This window comes from Balaenoptera physalus (genome assembly GCF_965194825.1).
Source record: "Balaenoptera physalus genome assembly, chromosome: 11".
In the NCBI taxonomy this organism is placed as follows: domain Eukaryota; kingdom Metazoa; phylum Chordata; class Mammalia; order Artiodactyla; family Balaenopteridae; genus Balaenoptera; species Balaenoptera physalus.
The window spans coordinates 17,798,768-17,818,882 of NC_138896.1; the positions used below are offsets into that span (position 1 = coordinate 17,798,768).

The following is a 20,115-nucleotide window of genomic DNA, read 5'->3' on the forward strand; positions in this document are numbered from 1 at the left end:
TTTGCCTAAAGTTACTTTGTGCTAATGAATGATATATAGTAGGTACCTAATATATTTACTATATTCCTTTAACCTTCAACTGTATTCCTATACTTCCAAGTGTTACAGTATCTGTGTTTTAAAAACAATTTTAAAAGGGCAAATGTTTTTCACATTTATACCTGAAATATTTGCAGTCAGTATATTGGATCGTGTCATACCCACTTACATCATCAAAGTTACTTCTGTGAGACTGAGGTATTGATCCAGCATTTGCCTTAAGAATTTCAGTAACCAAGTCATGCTTACATTGAAGCCACTGACTATATATTGAATTTTTTCCTGACTATATCAGAAATAAAGGGGAAAAGTCCCCTGGAATGAGGGTGAGTGTCCTCATTTCCTCTGTAAGATGCAACAGAGGAAATGTCCTCCTGATGATGCTCAGCATCTTCATCTTCAAGGAGTACGTGACATCCAAGCACTTTGCTCCACCTACAGTCTTTTTGCTTGGCCGGGAGTCAAAAGGTGGCTGGTCCATTTTGGCCCATCAGTTTGAATAAATCTCCCTCCATTAAAATTTTCTTTATTGTGGTAGTATTGGATTATAGCCCAAAGTATAAAACAGATATTCATAAATCTATACTGATATTTGAAAAAGGTTGAATAAGTAAGTAAATAGGAGAGAAGAGACAATTTTCGCCTGCAGAAGAGTTCCAGATGATTTATGTAGATATTCTGCCCACAAGTAGTTGGGGTGTAACTTCCCACTCCTTAGTGTAGGCTGCCCATGGCGACACCTCTCCGAAGAGCACAGTATGGGGAATTGGGTGGAGGGTGGGGAGGAAGGGTCACTTTACAGTGGAGCAGCGTGCCGAGCACTGCTGCGGCCGGGCGATCAAGGTTCACATCAACAATAAAAGGCACGTTGGTGGTGTGTATCCTTTACATAATGTGGTGAGAATGGCAGTGGCACTTGTTAGTTCTCCTCCCCCAAACCCATAACCCCCGTCAAACCATAAGGACAACATCAGACCAACCAAATTGAAGGGCATTCTCATTGCACACAGTTCCTGAGCAGTACTCCTCAGACTGTCAACACCATCAAAAACAAGGAAAGTCTTAGAAATGCATATCCTAGAGGCACCTAAGACATGACAGATAAATGTAACAGGACATCCTTGATGGGATCCAGGAACAGAAAAAGGACATTAAGTAAAAACTAAGGAACTCTGAATAAAGTATGAATTTTACTTAATACTGTATCAGTTATTCCTTGTTACCAATGTAAGATTTAATAATAAGGAATACTGGGGACTCTGTAGTATCTTTTACGTTTTCCTATATCTAAAGCTATTCTAAAATTTTTTTTTAAATATTCAAACATTTTAATGGGATAGTGTTTCAATTTAATCTCAGTGCTATTCAGTGAAATTTGCCTATCAGTTTTACTTGTACTTAATCAAGCATTACCTCTGTTTGATTGGAGTTACATTTTTTAATGTGATTGTCATACGATTGATTTTTCTCCAACAGAGAAACCATTATATCATTGTTTAATTTTTTGAAAATAAATTTTGTCCTTTGTGATTATGAATTTCTTAAGATTCTTTAAGAAACTGGAAAGATTCTAAGATATTACGAGTTAAAGTTTAGAAGTAACGGGACGAAACCATTAAATTAGCCAAATGCATTGGCATAAAATCAGAAACAGTATTTTTGGGAGCATGAGTCCAGACAATGTATCTGTAAGATAGACGTTACAAACTTAGTTTGATTAATTTTTGTTTTTCTGAGGATATGATTCTTTTCTGTAATTATCTTTCTGTTTTCCCTGACAGGCTATCTAGTACTGGCTGCCTAAAGCTCCCTGCGAATTGAGTTATTCTCAATAATACTCTGTATTATGAAGGCATGATTTGAGTGGCTGTCCACTGTGATCTGGTTATTTGGACCTTTACATAAAACAGGTGGTTCTTCCATCTCATCAACATTTCTTATTATCCAGAATTCACCATCTTTTTGTCTGTGGTTCATCACACTTTGTCCATCACAGACGTGGCTCTATCCTATAGGTGGCCCCAGTTTATTTAGCTTCTTATTTACATCTTGGTCATTTCTCTTAGCTACTCCAAGTTCCCTTGTTTTCAGACTTTATCAGGGCTCATTTTATATGGTTATGTTTTTACTTACACTCTGATTAATTCCCAAAAGGGTTTGCAGCAGCTAATTCTATTTGTTTGGCTCTGAGATGAGCCAGGCAAGTCTGATTCCAATCAGAAGGCATTTACTTTCAGCAGGCACAGGACTGAAGCCCATAACCAAAGAGCAAGCTGCCTCTGATCTGTGATCCTACTGTCTGAGCTCAGTGTTGTTTACTGGTGCCATCTTAATGACCCAGATGCTTGGGGTTTGATCCTGTTCGCCTAGACCTCCCTATTGGTCTTTTTTGATTTAGATAATGCTTCGAACTTGGCCTGTGGTAATATGACTATAATCTCAAGAGCACAAGCTGTAGAGTCAAATAGAGCAAGGTGTGACTCTTGCCTCAAATGATCGTTAGCTCTTTGATCTTGAGGAAGTTACTTAATCTCTGCTTCAGTTTCCTCATTTGTAAAATAAAAATAATAGTGGATTTGCAGAGTTGTAAAAATTAAGTGGTTCTAAAGCCCCTGTAGAAAGCTTGATTCTATATCATGGATGTTTAATACATACTGGCTGTCATCAATATGATTATTGGATTGGGCTTATCTGCCTCATCTTCTCATCTAGCCCCTTCTAGCTGGCTCTCTATTACTCCCAGGCATGTCTCAGCCCACCATGTTGACTTATACATTCACATGTTTTTCTAGTCACTGTCTCTGTGGTATGATCAAACTTGTCAACTTTTGTGCCCTGCTTTAATTTTCCTTAAAACTCTATGGTATGCCATTTGATTATTTCTCACTAGGTAAACATGTCACTAGAAGAGTTGTCTTTTCTTCCTTGAATGTTGCTGTCTGTTGTTTTCGTAATGATGTGAAGACCTGGGCAGACCCAAGAGCAGGATCAGCCTTAAGTGGATATTTGGTATTTGGGGTCTGGTGGGAGAGGGGAGAAGGAAGGAAGAGAGACGCAGGTAGCGTGATGGAGCCTGGTGCAAGAATTCTGGAGCCTGACTGCCTGAATTTGCAGCCTGGCTCCTCCACCTATTTGCTGTGTGGCCTTGGTCAAAGTACTTGACATCTCGGTTGCTGCGGTTTTCTCATCTGTAAAACGGAGATAAGGATAATGCTTAACTCATAGGTTTCCTTGTGAGGACTGAATGTGGAGTGCTCAGAGCATTGCCTAGCATGTATTAAGTGATAATTAAGTGTTCAATAGTATTAGAATGATTCTTTTCCCAATGTTTCACAACATTACTGATAATAATGATAACTGATAACAATAAGATAATAATAACTGATAACAATAAGATAATCTTACTGATAGATAGGGCTTGTTACAGCCTCAGTGATACGATCGTCTTTATCTTTTTAGTATACCCACACAAATAATTTTGTCCTTTCAAAATACTCACATTAAGAGATGCTATACATATGTGTATATTAGCATTTTAAAATATCTAAAAATTTTCTTTAGAGTCTTCAGAAAGAATATTCTTTGGAACATCCTCAGTAATAACAAATATTTGTCTTTTGAATATAGACTATCAAGAGTTAGAGCCAACTTTATGAAATTTAAGTGAATGATCTGTGTTGACAGTATCTTCTATATATTTGTATAATTTTATGTACTTGTATATATAATTATGTAAATTTCCTGACTTTATAATAAGATAAATACACATAATATCCATCTGCACACAAAATGTGTATATGTGTGTATGTGTGCTTGCAAGAGTGTCAAGAACCAGTGTTTAACGTAAGCTCAATTATTTTCACAAAGAAAAAGATCATCACGGAGCCACAGTTCACTTCAAAAAAATCACACAGAATCTCATGTTCCAGAAATTTTTAAGAGAGCCTAAGTTTCTCACCTTATACAATGAATTTTATATAAACCGTGCATTCAAACAAATGGAAGGAAAAGTAAACATCTCGTCTGATTCTGGCACTCTTATCTCCTTCCACATCTATACCTTCCTATAGGCACCATAACACTATAGTGCTGATCTTGGGGGACCTGTAGCAAAGGACAGCAGATGCAGGTGTGCAATGGTCCAAGGAGACGTGCAATCTGAGTTTCAGATGTATGCCTTAAGTCGATTGCTTGAGAAAACTGCACTGTCTTAACAGCCAATGATATATATCTGTATGCGTTTGGCATGCTAAACATGGCAATTTTAATTATTTTAAAGTTCCCTCTAAAACGCTGCCTCACGACTTGAAGGGAGATGCGGTCATTTGTGCTAATTGCATTTTAGAGTATTATATTGGTGACAGTAAGCTAATGTTTACAACTTTTGTTCACATCAAGTACCATTAGCCACTTAATTATGTTACAATTTGCTATCTAGCTATACTCTGCAAATACCAAAAAGCATCAGTCTCTCTCCCCAGTGCTGAGTGTGTCTGGAACACAGGTGCATCGCATAGTCACGGCTTCTCGTCAGGCTCACTGGTGTGCCCCGTGACCCTTGCTACTCAAGCCCAGGATCTTAGCTTGAGAACTCTCTGCCTGACTCCCAGATGGTGGTTTGAGACTGAGACAATAGTGTTGCAGTAGGGCCTTTGCCATGAGGCTTCTGAGAATGAGACAAATTAAGAGGCAGTGTGACTTGTGGATGTCCAGGATCATAGATAGCTAGGGTACTTTACATGTTGAGAACGGAAGACCTAACAAGGAAAAAAAAAAAGCTTCTGACCTATAAGCAGAGAGTATTAGAGCCTGGACACTCAGAGTCCTCCTTGCTTTGCAGAAGATGGTGATGAGCCCAGAACAGTGAAGGACGTGCAGAAAGAAAGCCTGGCCCAAAACTGTGCTCTGGTTTCGTGAAAATCAAGCCTACCTTTCCAATTTTTATTTCTAGTTTTTGATCTAAGAAAAAAATTGCACAGTCTAATAACATACTTAGTGAAAAGAATAACTATTGTGTTCTGTCAGGTTAATGTTACAAGGGTGGGATGTGTCTTAGAATCTCATTGTGGAGTGAATCTTACTGGAATGCCACATCTCACAATGAGCTGGTATTCTGTTAGTGACCATAGGCCATCATTCATTCCTTTCTAACTGAGAATGTGAGGAGTGTTCCCATCGTGTGATCTGCTGATTGATGTCAAGCAATTCTGTTGTCATGGTTCTAGTTAAAAAATGTGAAAGAAACTAGATCTTTTCACCCTAAAGGTTCTCTCTGTAGAGTTAATTAAAGACATTTTCAGAAGACATTTGGATTATGGGAAAGCAATGATATCACATTATGACATTTATTTTATTCCCTACCCCAAGAATCTCAGTAATTGGTTCACCTATTCAAAACTGTTATTTTATCCGAGGGTAGAGATCTTAGGACCCCGAGTCAGACTCACCTAATTTATGTAATTGGCATCTTCTTTTATAAACAACTCTAGACATAGGAACTTTCTGATTCATGAATGTGCCATTCACTTGTTTTGAGACAATTTAATGTAAAACTTATCCAATTTCAATGAGAGTCTTTAGGGAACTTTAGCCAAGGGTTAATATCTTATTTATGCCATTGTATTAAAGAAAATTTTAGAAATTAAAAGTCCACATAAGCTGTTGAAATGCTGGGCAGCTCAAGGTGCATATTGTTGAAGTTGTTCACTTTGCAGCTGAAGAAACTAAGATGTGGAAAAAGATGAATGGCTTACCTATGATCATATAGCAAATAAAAAGATAGTGGCAACATGGCTACCAGTACCCAGAGCTTTTGACTTCCGAAAGTCCAGTGGTCTTCCTACCGGGCCAGGCTATTTTACATACTTGGAGGTATTTCATTTTATGCAGTGCTGTTGAGATACAGGAAAAACAGAAGGTGTACTCATTGCCTTCAGAGAATTCATACCCTTGTGGGGATTGTATCTTCCCATGGAAGAGATAGTGTGTGTATTTACAAACGCATTTATATTTCCTTCAAGGGTAGTTTACTACTTCTCCTTTCCTTTTTGTTACCGTAGAATCTGCTCATCTATGTTAACCAAAAACAAAACAAAAAGGGTCATATAATTGCCCAAAGCCACCGTCTGATGGTTTAGGTGGAACGCGTATGAACACGGGCATGGGTGAGCCCCGTGAATCATCACTGTGATGTGCCCACCTGGAGAGCAAAGGCAGATGACGCTTCACTGACTGCGATCTGGACTCCTAGAGGGAGGGAGGCGATAGTACTGTTCACTCTGTGCAGCCACACTGTGGAACCTTGTGTTGTGTTTCATGTGACACATCATTCGAAGGGCTACTGATAAACTGGAATGTACTCATAGGCTGGAAAATGGGATGTTGAATGGAGTAGACATCCCAGAGTAGTGACTAAAGAAACTGCAAATATTTGGTGTAGAGAAGAACCATCTGAGTGGGTGATGATAGATTCCCTCTAATATTTGAGGGACCATCATGTGAAAAGCACACTAGACTTGAGCTCCCAAGCTTCTAAATTGAGGGCCAATAAATAGAAGCTCCGGTGAGGTTCCCCCTACCGTGGAACCAGACCTTTTGGCTCAGGGCTTCAAAAGATGGAATGGGCTTCTCCCTCCCAGGGCACTGCATTTTCGGGCAGTGGAGGTGTTGCATGGAGGAGATATTTTTAAAGGGCAGTGTTCAGAATTCAGATTTGCAGTTGGACAAGATGACCTTTAAGGTGCTTTCCTGCACCTGGGGTTTTACGATTCTATTTCTATTATGCTTTGACGCTGGGTATGTGTCACATTGTTTGAATCAAACACTGGACAGGAGCACAGTTTGGAATGTTGATGGCGCTCACATCTATTTTGTGTTTCAATTTCTGGAAGCGGTCTCTTTGTCTTTGAGGCAGTTTGGTCCCTGACCTTCTGTAACATTTGGATCCCAGCCACACTGTCTTTGTTTACTGTAAAGAGCATGGAAAAACTGACTTCCTGACAGTGCTCTGCAAAGTCTAAGGTCAAACCACTCACAGGTGAACAAACACAGTCTTTCCACCTTCAAATTGCCATTTGGCCCCTGTAAACTGGATCAGGGTAATAATACTGGGTAACAGAAAGAAGGGAAACCAGGGCTCTGCCAGCCATTAGTCACTTTGTCATTCTGCTTTGTGAAGAGCTAATCTTAATTCGGTATCCATTTTGGGGAAATTAGAAAACATGGCATGCAATTTTAAGTCCTCTAGCAACCTAGTAAATAAGCCTATAGAGCCTTCCTTTCTCTACAGTCTGGTCACTATCATCATCAATATCTCTCAGGATTGCAGAGACAAAGCGTAGCATTCTTATTCACTTAAGGGATTTAAGAGTCACGCTCATTGAGTATTCTATCATCCAAGCTCTCTCTTTTATGGGTAAGACCTCAGCGTGGCCTAATGGGTTGACTTCCTTTCAAGAAGCAATATCTTTTTTTTTTTTTTTTTAACTAACGTCTGCTGTGCTTTACTGTTGTTCAAAAGCAGTAGGTCCCCTTTGTCAAAGAGAGGGAAGTGTCTTCCTGGGTGAGGGTATCATAAGCTCTTTATGGGCCTAGACAGTGCCTCATTCACTTTATTCTCCTCCCATCATGCTAATATACCGTCTGATCCTAGAAGGTCCACATAACACATTTGTGTGTGTGTCACTGAACAAACCAGTGACCTCACTCAAGTATTACCCATTTACTTGAAATCACTTATTTGCCAGATTCAAATTTCCTTCTTAATATTTAAAGATTAATCACTAGAATTGATCTAAAGCAATATAAAAAATATTCCCAACATAAATTTGCATTTTTTTTTCCTTTAAGAATGTAGGAATAAATCTGGCTTTAACTGTATTTTTTTTCCCTTGGTCTCTAGTGTAAGCAGGGTCTTGAAATGCCCTAGTTATCTAACGTTGCTCTTGAACTCCACTTAGAGATGATAGACTAGCCTTTTACTAAAATATATCTGGGTATTAAAAACCCAATTCTTTGTGGCTGATGAGAAAGATTATTAAACTTTTTTTTCCAGCTATAATATGAGGCAATAATACCCCTTTTTACTTCCAGAGCCAGAGGCAGTATGTCATATTAACCTTCATTAGCTGCCTAAGAAATGAGGTGCATTTGTTAATTTAGTATTCTGGCGAGCTAAGATTGTATGCGAAGGCTGATAAACTTGTGTGGTTTCCCTGCTTTGCTACATATCAAAAAAAAATGGTAAAGTATTTTAGGATACTGATTTTATTGCCTTGCTAAGTGCAGTGTTCGAATTAGGGGCTGGACCTGGGTAAGATGGGTCTGCTGGTGATGGGCAAAGATTGATGTGGCTGGAGAAGGGCAGAGCCAGCACGACCTGATCAAAGCAGGCCTGAAGAGGAGCATCTGAGGTGCGTGGTGTGGGTGGAAGCAGGTGTCATCGAAAACCTGGGCCAGAGGTGGAAACAGGAAACGGATTCTATTTCTATGTATATAATTGCATGATGGACCTTTCCCCCTGGATGTCCTATGAAATATTAAGTTTTCTGTAGAGTTTTTCCTTCTATGTAGAATTGCTTTTAATTTTCCCATTTCTACCTCCATTTACTTATGGACTCATTCACCATGTTAAAAAAAAATGTATCAAGTGTTGTGCTTGCTAGTCAGGAAACAGAGGTGAATGACACAACTCCTAAGCTCAAGGAACTGCTTGCTTAATTTCTCCAGGTTTAAAAAATGTGCAGTCAACTTTGCTATCATCATTTTCCCCATTCCCCAAGAATACCTCAGTAATGTTATTTCTTTTCTCATAAAGCCTCCGGAATCCATCTCAGTTTTTCTTCTGCCACTACCAGAGTTCAGGCACCATGCCCTTAAAGTCAGGCTATTGCAGGAACCTCTTGATTACTCTCCTTATATCCAGTCTTTCCTCCTCCCTCTATTAATTATAGCCGTGGCTACCTGTAATTTTGTTTGCGTGGCTTATGATAAGGGTAAAATGCCTTAGTCTTATAATATGGCTGTCCCTGGTCTGGTCTCACTTCTACAAAACTTGTACTCCATCCAGATTGATCCCCTCACACACCTTCAGTCAGGTTGTGTGTTCTCACCTTTGTGGTTTTCCAGCTCCGAGGCAGTACAGCATGGCAGTTAAAAAGGTGTGCCCCGGGGGCCAGAAGTACTTTACCTCTTACTTGCTGTGCAGTCTTGGGCAGCTTATTTAACCTCTCTTTTGTGCGTCTGTTCTGTATCATTGAAAAGAGCTTTTCAAAGCAGTAAGTCCCTCACAGGATTGTTAAGATTAAGTGCATTCATGTGTATGAAATGCTTAGAAGAGACCCTGGCATAAATTAAATGCTAGTGTTTCGCTATAGCTGTTACTATTAATTGCTATGACCCAAACCTCGCCCGCTACCCTGTCCAGACATTTCATAGCTCACTGCAGATCTCAGGGTTCTCTGGGGACCTTTCCTGACATTTAGGTACAAGTAATCTTTCCCTTTTCAGCCCTTTTATGGTGCTATTTAGCCAACATTCATTTGGTAGGCAGATTCAGACCTGTTTATTATTGTTATAGGAAGTAAACCTTGAAGAGATAGCAATTCATGATAGTACATGGTAAGTGCGGATAGAAAAAGCACAGGTTCCGTAGATGATACATTGTCTGAGGGCAGGAACAGTGCCTCGTGTGTCTTTGTTTTCCTTACAGCGCTCTATGCCTACTTATTAACAAAAGTAAGTCAAAATGATTATTTTTTTTCCTGATTCAATGGATGATGTGTTCAGAGGATCAGGAATAGACCAGTCTACTGAAATAGATAACGTACAATCAGATATAGGGTGTCTTTTACCGGTAGCATATGCATGTGAAAAAATAAGGAGCCATCCTCAGTTTTGGACACTGGATTGTCCAGACCCCACGGACAGGGCTTCTGGACATCCAGAACATGGTGGTTTATTAGGATTCGTCTAGTGGCAGGTTGCCCAGTGGTCTGGAACAAAGACGGAGACCAGCGAGAAGATTGTTGAGTGTGAGTGCGTGAGCGTAGACTCTAGAATAGAGGAATGGAGAGGAGTTCTTAAATTCAAGGGTAGTTTGTAGGGCAAGAATCCATAGAACTTGGGAGTTCATACAAGTTGACGGCTAGGAAAGAATGAAAACGGGACTGCTGGGTTTCTTCCTTAGATGTCTCTGGAGTGTCCAAATTGGGAGAAGGTTGGCTTTGAAGATAAAAAGATACATGCAGTTACTGGAGTGTGAGCTCCGGGCTGGAAGAGACCTTGCCCGTCTTCTCCCCAGTGTCTAGAACAATCCCTGACTGTCCTACAACTGGAGGCTGATCAGTGTATCTTGAACGAATTAAGGGCCGCTTACCTTGCCATCTACAGTTGAATGAGACAAGTTGTAGATAATTCTTGCCACCTGTTTACTGATTCTCTGGTTCTAGTTAGGTGGCATGATCAAATTTTCTAAAGAAGCATACCTCTCACATCATGGGCAGGATGTCCCAAATTGGCAGCGTATTTAATTCCAGGATGAGTGACGGGATCTACAAGGCCCTGAGGCCACCTCTCTCCTACCTGCCTTAATGTAACTAGTAAAACGTACCTGGCAGTGCAGCACCTCTGCAGAGAGGTGCTCCAGAAAGCAGTTGTTTGCTCTCACCCTGCCGAGAAGTAGCAATATCCAAGTGGCTTAAGGGCTCTAGCTGCAGCCATGAGCAGCATTAGAAAAATTTCACCACCATTTGCCAGCATTAGACGCCAGACTGCAAATAAGAGGCATGTCAATTCAATGAAGCAGAAACATTTTGCTTGTTTTCAATGCTTACTTCCAGGAGAACTTTATCATATGTTTGTATGCCTTTAAATAGGAAATTGCATTTTTTGAAAATAATGAAAACTGTCTCGTCTTTTCTCCCTACAAAGGGGCAAGCTTCTCCCACTTGGGTGAATATTGCCTGTGCCACTCACTGAAGAAAAGGGGAGCGGTCTTGGCAAGCATCTTATTAGTCTAAAAATAAATTATTCAGAATGCAGGTTCAGATACAGATTGCAGGGAGAGATAATAGAATTGGTTTTCCAAGGCTGATCATGCTCTGAAGACATGGTGTGTGCTTTTCAGGAATCCACTTAAGTGGAATCAGCTTTGACTAATACAAACTAGAAATAATCTTGCTGCCATCCAGCTAGTGTCTGTGGTACAGCATCCTCAAAATGTCTCCAAGCACCCATGGTCTCTGTAGGCTGTGTAAGTGTGTGTATGTGGAAGTCTGTAGGCATTCACAAGCATTTCTTCAGGGATGCCTTTTCCTCATTGTTCTTTTAAGGAAATTTCTTCCTGGCAGCATGAGAGGGGCATGTCTCACTGAAGATTTGTCTCCCTCCTACTCCCGTGCCTCGGCAACACAGTTGACCACATTAGCAGCCGACTCCAGTTGTCATGTGGCTTCTCATGTGATGCTGGGTCTGCAGCACTTAGGAGCAAAAAGCCTTTGTGACTCGGCACTCATGGCCAGTAGCGTTCAGGGACAGAAGAGATTTTGGAGGGGGCGGGGAGGCCAGTAACCCGAGAAACGTCAGAAATAAAAGTCACATGAAGTACTCTGATCTATGTATTATTTTTTTTTGAAATTTGATTTTAACTCTTGCTTTTTTTTTTTATGGTTTGTGTCTGTTTTTTCCACCCCCGCAGGCACCGAGCTGCGCTGTTTTGTGTTTCTTTCTTCCTTCCTTTCTTTTTTTTTTTTTTTTAATTTTAATTCTGAAGCCAGACCGTCTTTCCTCACAGCTCCAGGGCTGCATCGCTGTGGGCACGCCAAGCTTCCCCTGGTTACCTGAGCTGCTCCTGCCGTCTCCCGGCCTCGGCTTCTCCGTGGTGCACCCGAACCCGGCATCGATGGTGTACGCGGTGAGGAAGAAGGACCTGCTGGTGGAGCTCTGGCCAGGGTCCGCTCGCAGCCGGATGAGGGGACGTGGAGGACGGGGTGATGCTGCAGAAGACCCGGGGTGGGATGGATAGAAAGAATGCCAAGGACCAGGGCAGGAGAAGTCAGGAATACCATCCATCCAATGGCCACCGATGCTCCGCAGGGCGCACCCAGCTTGGGCTGCTCCCAGGGATTAGTCTGGGGGGAAACCCATGCCGAGATGTGGTGGCATTCTACCTGAGAGTGGAGCTGAAGATGGATAAACCAGGTACCTGATGTGTCTGCCTGCCTGACGACGAGGCAGAGTTGGAGGAAAGCAGAGCGAGCGAGCGCCTGAGAAGAAAGAGATGCCGAATGCCGTTTGATTGTCTGCCGCTCACCCTGCATTCTCATTCTAGGGAGGATGGCATAATTTGTAACCCAGTACATGGATGGAGGAACTGTAAATTGTAGTCCGGATGTCCCCGGTGCCATCAAGGAAGAAACTGTGATGGGCTAGGTGACTGTACCAGTGTCCCCAGAGAAAAGAGCAGCCTTGCAGCATGGAGTTAAATGCATGTGCATGCATGTGGAGACATGAAGAAAAAAAAAGAGATTTCTGACCATTTTACACAGGAAGTCTGTCACTTTGCTGGGTCGGGCTTGATTGCAGCTTGTATTTTCAGCTTCAGCTCGACACCCATTTCCTGACTAGCTAGAGAGCATGGCCCGAGCAGCTGCATGCAGAATCTTCCTGTTAACGTGAAAGCGCCCTCCTCAGCTTTAACTCCTTGAAGTTCTGAGCGCTCTGTGCCTCACTGGGACTCATTGTAGGGTTTTGTTTTCTTCTTCTTCTACAAATCCCTGTAAACACAGCTGTATTCAGTATGGTGAAAAATTCTATCCTGTAAATAGAAATCTGATCAATTTAATCAACATAAATGTATCCCAGATGACTTTGAGACCAGCTGGCTACCACAGACTTCAGATGTTAAACATTCAGTGGAGATGAATGCAGTCTTATATTTACATGTTTTAGAATTCCCGGATCAGCCTATAATTTGAAAAAGAATTTTAAATTCCTTTTCTAAGGAAGAGGTGGTCTTACCAGCTCACAGGTAGTTGGTTAGATTCAGGTGCAGATGCTGTTCATGAGATTTGGGATGGCGGGGTCGCGTTTTGAGGGCACGTGCCATGTGGCAGAGCACGGTCATACTCAATACAGAGACAGCCTGCGTCTACCCAGCCGTGTGGAGACGCGAGTGCCCTGGGAAGAGCCTCCGGTGAAGCTGGGGGAGGCACTTGAGGCTTGTTTTGGATTCGGGTGCCTGAGCTGTGGTGCTCCAAGCCCAGCTTGGTGGAGTCAGCTCAAACCTGAGGGTGAGGAGCTTTCCCAGTTGTCATGGGGAGCTCTTCTGGGCCGCCTGTCTGGCCCTTTCACTGTTTGTTACTATTTCTACAAAGGCGGCTCTGTGTGTTGGATTATGTTTGGCCAGCTGTTGATGCATTCCTGCGGGTGGGGCTGGGTGGGGACCTTATTACTGTACTTCCAAACTGTAGATCTCTGTGCGTGGGGAGCAGGGAGGGAATGGAAAGAAATCAGGTTGCAGAAGCTGATCGCTCTTACTGCTTTCTCCAGGTAGTCCTAGAGCGAATCCAGAAACGCTTAAAGTGGAAAGAAGGAAAAAGGGAATGATGGGGGGAGGGGAGCAGTGAGGGAAAGAGAATGAAACTGAGCAAGCACATATGAGAGAAAAACAGACTTAGAACTTCAAAGCTGCATAGACAAGCAGAATGTCAGCAGCTTGTAATTAGTGGTTCATGGTTGCGTCAGTGACTGTATCTCTCCAAGAATAACTATGTGATGTGTGCCACAAAGTGAAGAAGATAGTCATAACTAAGTTATCAAACCCAGTTCAAACAAGGGCAAATGGATTAAGGCATTTTCTGTGTTTGTAAATCAAATACTGATGGATTACACGTCTAAGACTTGCTGAATTCTGCATAATTGAAGGCTGAATTATCAATTTGTTGCGGGGCGGGGGGATACTGTATATTCATTAAATGAAACTGAACCCTTAAAAATGCAGATTAATTGTGCAAGGAAATATCAGCGCCTGCCCCATCAATACACAATATTTCCCCACATAGCCCAAAACAGTGCTGCCAATCTCCCTTATCTCTGCATCCACACATAGTTTTTGGTTGCTTGGTTTTGTGCATTAACGTGGAGAGGAGTTAAAAGTTACACTCAGGTCAGTAGGGTCAATTACATGTGACAATTTGCATTTTAGAATTCGAAAACTCCCGAGGAGTCCTGATTTTTGTTGGTGGCCCTTGTATAAACCTTGACGGAGCCTTGGTTGTCTTGAAGCCAAACAGCAGTCTGTTAGTAACCCCATGGGAAGTCAGGGCACCACAGTGGTCGGGATTTGAAGGCCACGTTCACTTCCCTCCCTTGTCTCTGGTGCTTAGAGATTGTGGTGTAACTACCGCCCCACAAAGAGACGGTGGGAGGAGCTGATTGGTCGGTAGGCTTAGGATGTTTACTCTTATTTGTTTTCAGCGCTCCTCCGGGGCATTCATTTTGTATTTGTATTTGTGTTCACACTGCACAATTACTCCTCGCCCGCTTTGTTCTCTGCCCGAAGAGAAGTCAGTTTTAGTTCAGCTCCCTGCTTTCGGCTGCCTGGGTAATATGTGCATATGTATTGCGTTACCCGTGTATGCATTTCCCTTTTTAATGTGGATTAGGGAAAATCGGAGGCAAGGAAAGCTGTGTATGTTAAATCAATAGCTTTTGGACTCACATGTAATATAATTTAAATATACTTACTCTGAGGTTGCCGCAGCTGAGATTGTCGGAGCCCGTTTAATTTACATCTTCGATTTAGTCAAGAAGCAGAACCTGCCAGATCAGAATAGCGTATTCTGTGCACCCAGCAGGGTGGAAGACATGATTTTGTTTGTGTTAGTTCAAACAGCTGGTCATTAATGCAGTCCCCATTTCTCGAGTGAAGTGCTGGTGGACGTGAATGGCTGCTTGATTAATGCTGCCCCTCCGAGGGTCCTTCACCCAGCAGTCATGCTTGGAGCAGAATAATGTAGCATGATGTGATTGCTCTCTAACAGGGTAGTATGTCATTGTGTCACCAAGCAATTGAGGTTATTATGGGGCAGGGCAGACAGACGGGACAGTGGGGTTACTAGACCGTAGCATTTTTAGAAATACAGGCCTGACCTACTTAGCGTTTTTCTCTCCGGCTGGCAGCTGCCTGGAACATAAAGTCTCCTGATAGGCTGAGGCTGTTGCTAGGGGGAATTAGCCTGAATTTTTCCACACGCAGACTCAGTGACTGAATGATAAAAGCTGACTGGAATTAAAGAGATTTGGTTTAGTCTTATACAGATTTATCTGCCCCATTTTTCTGTCTCAAGTGCAGAGGAAGGGTGCAAAATACAGATTTTTGCGTCCATTTTGTTCTTTGACCCTCTTGTTCTCCCCATCGAAGAGGCACCAGAGCAGGGCAGTTATGAAATTTGGGTTAATCTCTTAAGGTTGGGGGTCATTGAAACAATGTTGCAAATTGCAAGATATTTAAGCTTAAAGACTGCTGCAAATGCCTAACAGAAGGTTAGATTATTTTTCCTCTTCTGTGCACTAAGCTGTTTTGAAGTTGGGCATGCATCTTTCATGCACTGTATATTTAAACTCTCTTTCCCTTTTGGGCTTGAACAAAACATTTATATAAATTATTTTCTATCCAAACAGATAGAAGCTTGCAATCTCCGGCTTGTTTAAAATAAGATAGTAAGGATTCCAGATTTGGACAGGAAAAATATATATATAGCTCTTTTTTTTATTACAAAATATTTTTTTCTGGGCTATTTTGGGTTTGGCTTATTTTTCAAAAGCCAGCCTGGTGTTTATGCTCATGGATAAAACTTAACGGCTCCCACCCTACCCTCTTGACTTCACAATGTACAGAAAGATACAGGTTTTTCTCCAGAAGAAAGAAAGCTGCTGAATTTATCTGGATATTGTTTTTCCTGGTTGCTGACATATGCACTGCATGTAGAGAGTTCACATAATCAGTTTTATAAGATGACCCATTTTTTTCCGACTCCTGTATTCTCGAAGTATCTCTGTGTTTGTGATTTTTAATAGATCTTTTCCAGAGGCAGATTTTTAATAGCTCTTTTAACGTAAACTGAAAGTCCATCAGGAGAAAAATAAAGGCAATACACAGTCAAGAATACTCTGATTTTTCTTGTCCCTAATTATATACTATCGGTGCTTAAGCCACAGTGTCCTTCTGTTATCTTATCTGTTCCTCTGCTGAAAGTAATCATTATCCTACCTTTTTGATTTGAAATTAATTTTTGTAAGAGCATGCTGTGATATCACAAGTACACATGAAGCTTGGCTACATTAGGGAGAGGAATAATGTAGATTCTTGTTAACTTCTAACATTGGATTCCTTGGCCACATGGAAACAAAGTAAATTTAAATGTGGGTTTTTCTTTTCATTTCAGATTTTAAAAGTATTCAGGACTATTTAGCTATATATATTTTCAAACAGTGATTTCCACTTACACCAGAGACCACACTCAAAACAATAAAAAATGCTCTGATGGTGTCAGAGCCAAGAAACCCATCAATTTTCTTTTTCTCTTTTTTAAACCAGCATTGTTTACATTTCAGCATATAAATATAGCTTATCAAGCTAAAATAGAGTGTATTTCCTGATGTCGCAAGTGATGTTTCACACCCTTACTAGCTTTGAGAATCCCCCAGATAACATTTTTTTGTAAAGGTTTCCAACCATACTAACAATTTTTCTTTACTAAAAAAATGCCAATTTATGTTTGTTGAATAAAAGCTTACCCTGATGTGCTGCTCCTTCCAAAATGAAGCAATTTCATTTATTATTTTATTAAGTGAACATTTTAACTCTTCTCCTATGGTACTTTGTTTGGGCCAATGGATGATCATTTAAATATTTAAGTTCAAAGTTATAGACATAAAATATCACTTTAAAATCACTTAAGTAAGGGAATTTGTTAGCCTAAGTTTATTAACATTTGTTAAAGGACAGATGCTTCATTTTTATGTTAAGTACAACCTGTGTTCAGGTACCCAGTCAAATCGAATGTTTATTGTCTGATTCATTAATAAATTGATCACACTGAAATTGTTCAGTGTAAGTCTTATTTGGTTGTTAGGTTTTTAAGAATTTTTCACTGTTGTGGCTTTCACCCATTACTAGAGAGATAAATATTAGGTGGATCAAAAACAAAACAAGACAGTGTCATTTATGCTGCCTTGCTATAGTTAAGCTTAACTTCTAGATATTCACTTTGACAGTGTATGTCTGTGGTATGTATTTCATCCAGTGCCATTGATCAGAAAGCCAAAGGAGCAATCACAGTCAATCATTGCATCAGTCACTTATTCATTAGGTTAAGTATTTACTTTCTGCTCACACATGAGGCTGGCTTCTTCAGTTATAAGGTTCAACATGGATCAGTGAGTTTGGGGGGATGATGTTGGGTGAACAAAAAAGGGAAAATTGCAATTGGTGGTTGTGGAGCACCAGCCACAGTTAGATCTTGAGTTAAATGGTTTCCCTTACTGTGTTATGTTCAACGCCTGACATTATGTAATCCTTATAATTTGAGGGCAGAGCTGGTAATAGTAACACTAGATCCTTGGAGATGGTGAGCTCCCCTGATCTCGCAAACAAGCTACATCTCTTCCGAACCATCTGAACACTTTTATAATATTAAAGATCTACAGTAAGCTAGTATGTGTCTTTCGTGAAGTCATGAAAGCTTATTGTAACTCAGAGACTTTAGACATTGTTACTTAAACAATTAATAGTATTTCAGAAACCTTTAAATGCCCAAGGTGTATACTCCCTGGAACTCCATAAGTCACTTTAAATGTTTTTGTCTTGGTTTGGTTCTTCCTATCCTTTCCTTTAATCTCCTTCCGCTCCTTGAAGTATGACTTGGTTACCCTCGTGTGTGGGCACCCCTGAGTTTGCCAAGGAGAGAACGGAACTAACTGTATTCTTGCTTTTCACCACTCTGATCGCCTCTGTAACGAACTGAATTTAGACCTGTCTGATTCCCTCAAGATGATACCTTCCAGGCTTCCTTCTCTTCATGCTCCTAATTCATTAGAATGGTCATTACATGGTGGTTGTCTTGTGTTTCTTCACGAGTCTCTAACCAGTTTTTCATCTGTGTGCCAGGTGCATAGTAGTTGCTTCACAAAGGTTAGTTGGTTAACGAATGAATAAATGAGTTAATTAATGGGAATCCAGATGACAGATTCTAGAGAAGAATAGTAAAGTTGTCTATCTGGGGACTTACCAGTGGTATAGAGGCAGGGAGCAGCAAACTTTTTTTTAATAAAGGGCCAGACACTAAATACTTGAGGCTTTGTGGACCTTAAAGTCTCTGTTGCAACTCTTCAGCTCTGCTGGTGTAGTGACAAAGCAGCCACAGATGATACGTGAATGAATGAACATGGCTGTGTTTCAATAAAACTATTTGCAAAAGATAGGCAGGGGGCCCGATTTGGCCCGTGGGGTTTAGTTTGCTGACCCCTGGAATAATCATTACCTGTGATATTTTGAGGGTGTGATTACGCAGGATGTGTATACTGCAGAAGAGCAATGTATTAAAAAAGGAAGAGAATTTCAAACAATTCAGTAAGAATTAAGACAAAAGGGCAAATATTTGAGATGAGAACTTGCTGCTAATCTAGTAAATTTCATTCTCTTGCTGATGACACAGGTGGATCAGTTTATCTTAAAATTCAAAGATGAAAGCGAGGATTGTTGCCCTTAAAACATAATGCAATTATATTCAACATGTAAGAAAGATGAATGGAAAATTTTTACTTTTCAAAATTGACCTTCTAATGCTGATTACCTAGGGGCAAGGAGGAAGCCCAGCCTCTGTTTGTTCAAAGAGCTGGCAGAGCATTCAAATTGTGCACAATTGTGAATCCAAAAGGATTGCCGCTGCCTCTTGTTGTTGTTTGCAGATTCTTTTAATCAATTTAAGTACTGCATTATTTCAGTAACCTAAGTCAGATCTTCCTTTTTCCCATCTCCCCAGTCTCTTCTCCATTAGATAGTAATTCACCTGCAGTGTTAGAAGCTCTATGCTATCCCTTTTCATCTTTGTTCTTGTTCCACTGGAGCTTCTTTTCTTTCCCTTCTCTTATATGTTGGCCTTGGTTGATGGTGTTAGAGGCAGGAAGCAAATACCTCCAAATGGTCTAAAAGCCCGAGCCTGGGTTTTAGGCAAGCCTGTGTTTAAATCCCACTCCAGCACGAACCAGCTGTGTGACCCAAGGCACCTTAATTAACTTCTGTAAGCTTAACTTTCTCATTCATAAAACAAAGATAACAATAGTACCTATCTCACAGAAGTTTTGTGAGGGTGAAATGAGATCATGAACATAAAACCCTTCTCATACTTGATAAGTGTTCCATAAAGTTGACTGCTGGTGCTGCGGCTTCTACTACGGCTCTTAGGTTCATTATTGAGAGTTTTTCAGCAAAGAAGTGTGTGATCAGCATTAGGCTTTGAGATCTCAGTGGCATCATTATGGGCAACTCTCCTCAGTGTGAGGAGTCCCCTATTTATTTATTCTGGGGAGTCGGGTATCAGAAGTCCTGAAGTCGAGAGCAAAGCAGACACAGATGCCTAAGGGTACCCAAAATATTTCAAGGAATTGTGTGCTGTTTCCTCTCTCAAATTTAAAAAAAAATGTATTGCCTGGGAGTGTTTTAGCATATTCTAGGACTGTCCTAGAGGCACAGTATGTTTTTTGTGTTTTTCTCTCTCTCTTTTTTTTTTTTTTTTTTTTTTTTTGGCTGTTTAGAGTGAGACCAAAGACTGATGGAACACGAAAGACTGCTATTCTACCTTAAAGCTACAATTTCCTTTTCTGAAAATTACACTCAAGGCTTATCTCCTATGGAAAATTTATCCTGATTAAATGGCTTAGGAGCGTTCCTTAGTCTTAAGCTGATTTTGTGTCAAATGATTTATTTTTTAAAGAACATTCGTTGTTCATCATTGCCTGGCTAACTTCTCTGCTCCTTCTAGGCCTCTGTTCAATCATCATGCTCCCCTTGAAGCC

The 20,115-nt window shown here is 40.8% G+C and overlaps 1 protein-coding gene and 1 long non-coding RNA gene across 3 annotated transcripts in view; one reads left to right on the top strand and one right to left on the bottom strand.

The window, feature by feature from the left end:
• Positions 1-20,115, top strand: part of HDGFL1 (HDGF like 1) — a 730,488-nt gene that overhangs the window by 385,205 nt on the left and 325,168 nt on the right. Inside the window, exon 6 of one of the 2 annotated variants that reach the window (XR_014251322.1) lies at positions 11,831-16,412. The exons of the other annotated variant lie outside the window; for it this stretch is intronic. The gene's annotated coding sequence lies outside the window, so the exon portion shown is untranslated. Of the gene's footprint in view, positions 1-11,830; positions 16,413-20,115 lie in introns of those variants that run through there. 2 annotated transcript variants of the gene reach the window in all.
• On the bottom strand, positions 534-11,834 carry LOC309638853. The gene is made up of 2 exons (XR_014251352.1): positions 10,649-11,834; positions 534-3,227 (listed from the first exon to the last, which is right to left on the bottom strand). It is a non-coding gene; the product is annotated as an uncharacterized lncRNA (long non-coding RNA).